This window comes from Octodon degus, unplaced genomic scaffold (assembly GCF_000260255.1).
Source record: "Octodon degus isolate 3935 unplaced genomic scaffold, OctDeg1.0 scaffold00027, whole genome shotgun sequence".
Taxonomy (NCBI): Eukaryota; Metazoa; Chordata; class Mammalia; order Rodentia; family Octodontidae; genus Octodon; species Octodon degus.
The window spans coordinates 1383273-1387440 of record NW_004524603.1 but is presented as its reverse complement, the minus strand read 5'-3'; the positions used below and the strand labels follow the sequence as shown (position 1 = coordinate 1387440).

The 4168-nt window shown below is 50.7% G+C and overlaps 1 protein-coding gene across 1 annotated transcript in view; it reads right to left on the bottom strand.

Annotated features, from left to right (window-relative positions):
* Mnx1 (motor neuron and pancreas homeobox 1) overlaps nt 1-4168 on the bottom strand; it is a 63662-nt gene that overhangs the window by 58273 nt on the left and 1221 nt on the right. The window lies entirely within an intron of this gene.

Sequence of the window (4168 nt, the reverse complement as noted above, 5' to 3'; positions counted from 1 at the left end):
AAGAAGAAGAAGAAGAAGAAGAAGAAGAAGAAGAAGAAGAAGAAGAAGAAGAAGAAGAAGAAGAAGAGCCAAGGAGATGGCTTAGTGGAATAAGCGCTTCCCTGGCAAGCACAAAGGCCTGAGTTCAATCCCCGGTTCCGCCAAAAAGAAAAAAAAGAAGAAGAAAAGAAGACCCAAATCTTTCCAAAAACACAAGTCCAAAAGAACACTACAGTAAGATAGCTTGTGTAAGTTTTTAATTAAATAAACCATTTTTAGGGCTGGCCAGATAGCTCAGCAGATTACAGTACCTGTTTAGGCAGATGCAGGGACCGGGGTTTGATCCCCGTGTGCCATGCTGGCCCCGCCCCCGGGTATGCTGAGACAGTGATTGAGACTGGGCTTGGTGGTGCGCGCCTGCAGTCCCAGTGACTGGAAGGCTGAGAACAGGAGGCTCACTAGGAGTCTGATCTATGTAGTGAGACCCTGTAGACCCTGTACTAATACGGAAAAATAAATAAAGCTTTTCCAGAAAGGTGAGGAGAGCCAGGCGTGCAGAGCCAGGCACAGTGGTGTGCAGCTGTAGTCCCAGTACTTGGGAAACTGAGGCAGATCACTACGAATTCAAGGCAGCCTGGGCTGCAAAGTGAGCTTGAGGCCGGCCTAAACCGGATAGTGAGACCGTGTCTCAGAAAGACAAGACAAAGACAGGCAGACAGAGACAGAGGGGTGTAGAAGTTTTTAATGTAAAACCCTTAAAGTTTCAGGGTGGAGAAAAGGCATTTCACTGCACCTTCTGCCGTGGCGTCGTCTTCTCAAGCAGGAAGACGGCGCCCAGAGCACAGCTCCGCCCCTCTCCCTTCTCTGGGCACGACTGAGGTCCCCATCAGGAATGCTGCGGCCCTGAGCAGCAGCTCCAGCCACCCCCACCCCTTTCTGAGACAGGGTCTCCCTGTGTGGCTTGGGCTGCTTATGCTCACTTTTTTTTTGTAAGGGTTGTACCGGGCATACAGGGTCTCACTGCATAGATTGGACTCATAGCGATCCCCCTGTTTTCAGCCTCCCAAGCTCTGGGATTACAGGCGCACAGCACCGCAGCCAGTCTCAATCGCCATCTCAGTGTGCTCTGAGGGCGGGATGGAACCCCAGCCGCTGCGTCTGCCCAAGCAAGTGCTTCAATCCGCTGAGCTATTTGGTCGGCCCTTATGCTCACTTTCATAGCCCCCAGGCTTGGTCTCGAACTCACAGAGAGCCTTCCTCCTGTCACAACCTCCCAAGTGCTGGGATTACAGGCGTGTGCCACCACGCCCGGTCTTGGTGGCTGGCTAGTGCACCCAGGGGTGGGGCCGGCACAACATGCGGTGCTGGGAATCAAACCCCAGTCCTTGCACTTGCCTAAACAGGTGCTTAGTCCATTAAGCTATCTCTCTGGCCCTTTTTTTGGGCTTTTTGAGATAGGATCTCACTATGCAGCTCAGACTGGGCTCACTGTAGCCCAGGCTGGTCTAGAACTTGCAACAATCCTCCTGCCTCAGCCTCCCCGGTGCTGGGACTACAGGTGTGCACACTGTATCCAGCAGTGTATTTTTTACTGCAATACATTTTTTAAAACTTTGAACATTCCTAGTATTTTTTGATCATACCTACACATATACTTCAAAACACTATGTTTTACACAATAAATACAATTTTATCATCATTAAATAATTTTAAAACAGGTGAAAATTAGCTGAACAAAACAGAGGGAAATCTACAGATTAAAATGAACTTTAAGACATCAACAAATTGAAAGTTATACACATAATTTGAACCTTGATTCAAACAGTAAAACGCTTTTAGACAATCAGGGAATTCAAATACTTACTGGATATTTGATGAATTAAGTATCCTTAACTTCTTTCCCTGTGATAAGGGAACTTGTCGTGGTCTAGAGCAGTGGTGGCAAATCGGTGGTACTTGTGTGTTTTCCTTTTAAGACAAAAGATGGTAACATGTGAGTTATTTTTTCTAACCTAAAAGCCTCCATATTCAGGTTGAATTATAGTGCTAGCACTTTTAGATAAGTGTTTTTTGGTTTGTTTGTTTTTTGCAGAAGCAGGGATTGAACTCAGGCCCTTGCGCTTGACAGGGAAGCGCTTATTCCACTGAGCCATCTCCTGCACCTTGACACGTGGGTTTTGGGTTGCATTTCAGGTTCTTGTACCTAGAAGGTTTGCCATCGATGGTCGAGAAGTACAGTGTTTATTTATCTTTCGGCAATCCATCCTGCGATGAGCCAATGTTTGGGGTTAGTAGGGTGGGAAAGGTGTGCACGTCCGAGAAATGGGCTCAACAGCTAGTGGCGCTGGCCGGAGCTCACTGGGACCCTGAGAGTCACCATGTGCACACTCCGCTCCTCGGAGCTAGGACGGACACGGGGCTGTACCACCCGGCTCCACCCCCTGCCCCATGCATGCCTCTTTCTCTGGAGATGTGCCAGGTACGTTTTATCTTTTTTTGTTGTTGTTTAAACCAGTCTGTAAATGCTTATATGTCAGGTATGTCTCAGTGAGAAACCTCTGAAGTTCAGTGACCTGCCGCCACTCATTCCGACCAGAGGCTGGGGCTGGGGACAGAGAACTGCGTGGCATCCCCAGGAGACACACTAGCCAGGGTGGGCTGGACCGACTCTGAGCCCTGGTGGCAGCAGGTGTGCTTCATGGGAGGACAGGGACCGCGGCAGCACAGAGCCAGAGCACTGCAAGCACAGAGAGACCGCTTTGGGGCCAAGGCTGAGGTGCTGAGCTAAGCAGCCCTGACCCAGAAAGTTGGGGGAAAGCCTCTGAAATATGCTGGCGATGACTTCAGGATCATAAACGGGCACCGTACTATTAACGTAACAGAGGACGGTTGGGAATTGCATCCACTTGGGTGATTTTCTTTGCTTCTCTGAGCTCAGATGTTCCAATCTGTGAAATGAGGGGTTGGACAAGGTCCATGCCCATCAATCTTTGTTCTACTAAACACTGATCTCGTTAATATCAGTGTATCCTTCTTTGTACCTCAAAAATGCATAAAATAGTTCAGAGTAATCACATTTTCTCCAGAAAACTATAATCACAAACTTACTTACCCAATATAATTGGAACAGTGAGACACAGATGGATGGCAGAGGCCTGCTGCGGAGAGGTATTTGACAGTTGGGGTGATGCTTACGGCTCTGGGAACAGAAAGTGGCAGGGTGGGGGAGGGGAGTGAGGTGTTAGTGCTGAGCCTGGAAGAGGAAACAGAAGTGTTCTGGGGATGGAGGGTGGGCCTGGCTGTGCGTGGAGCGTGGGGCTCCCCGCCGCTCGGCTGGCACTGCTGAGGCTCTGCTCCCCGCACCAACCACAGGTGACGGCTCTGAGCCAGAGCCCTCTGAGAAGCTGTGAGGTCCGGGGGCATCAGCCCCACAGGAGGCCTGTGGCAGTCACAGCTCCGTCGGCGCATCTCTCTACCGTGGGACCTCTGCAGGGTTGCTCGCTACCTTGCCTGAGGCCTGCAGGGCCTGCCGGGCGCAGCGAGGACACATGCAACGGTGCTTGGCGCAGCAGCACCAGGTACCACGGCACGCTCTTTTGTTGCCGGAAAGTCACAGATCCACCCCTGGGCCTGCTTGGGCCGCTACTTCATCCTCCTCTTGGACTCATATTTTTCAGGGTCCTGTCCAGCACCCTAAGTTGATCCAGGACAGCTCCGTGGAGGAACTGGCAGCACAGCCACTGCAGGATTCCCAAGAAGGACTGCGTTCAGCCATTTGGAAACGAAGGGCTGGCCTGAGGTGGGAGGGAAAAGCCGCCAACAGGCACTGAGCAAGGGAGAGCTGCCCTGCCAGGTGGCTCCACGCACGGGCGAGCCTCGACCTGCTTTAGCCAAATCAGCACACCGGTCACAGCCATATTGGTAGTTTGAAGTGTAATAGTTCAGAAGCTTGGTTTATTTTCAATTTGTAACTTAATTTTAGGGTTTCATTATAAGCCTTATGAAAGAATTTTATAAAAAAAAATAAAAAAGGGCTGGTGAGATGGCTCAGTGGTCTAAAGCACCTACTTAGAACAAGCTTAGCAAAGCGCAGGGACCGCGGTTCAATCCCCCAGCACCACATGCCAGCCAGCCCCGCCCCCTGGTGGGCTGAGCTGGCCACACACACACACACACACACACACACACA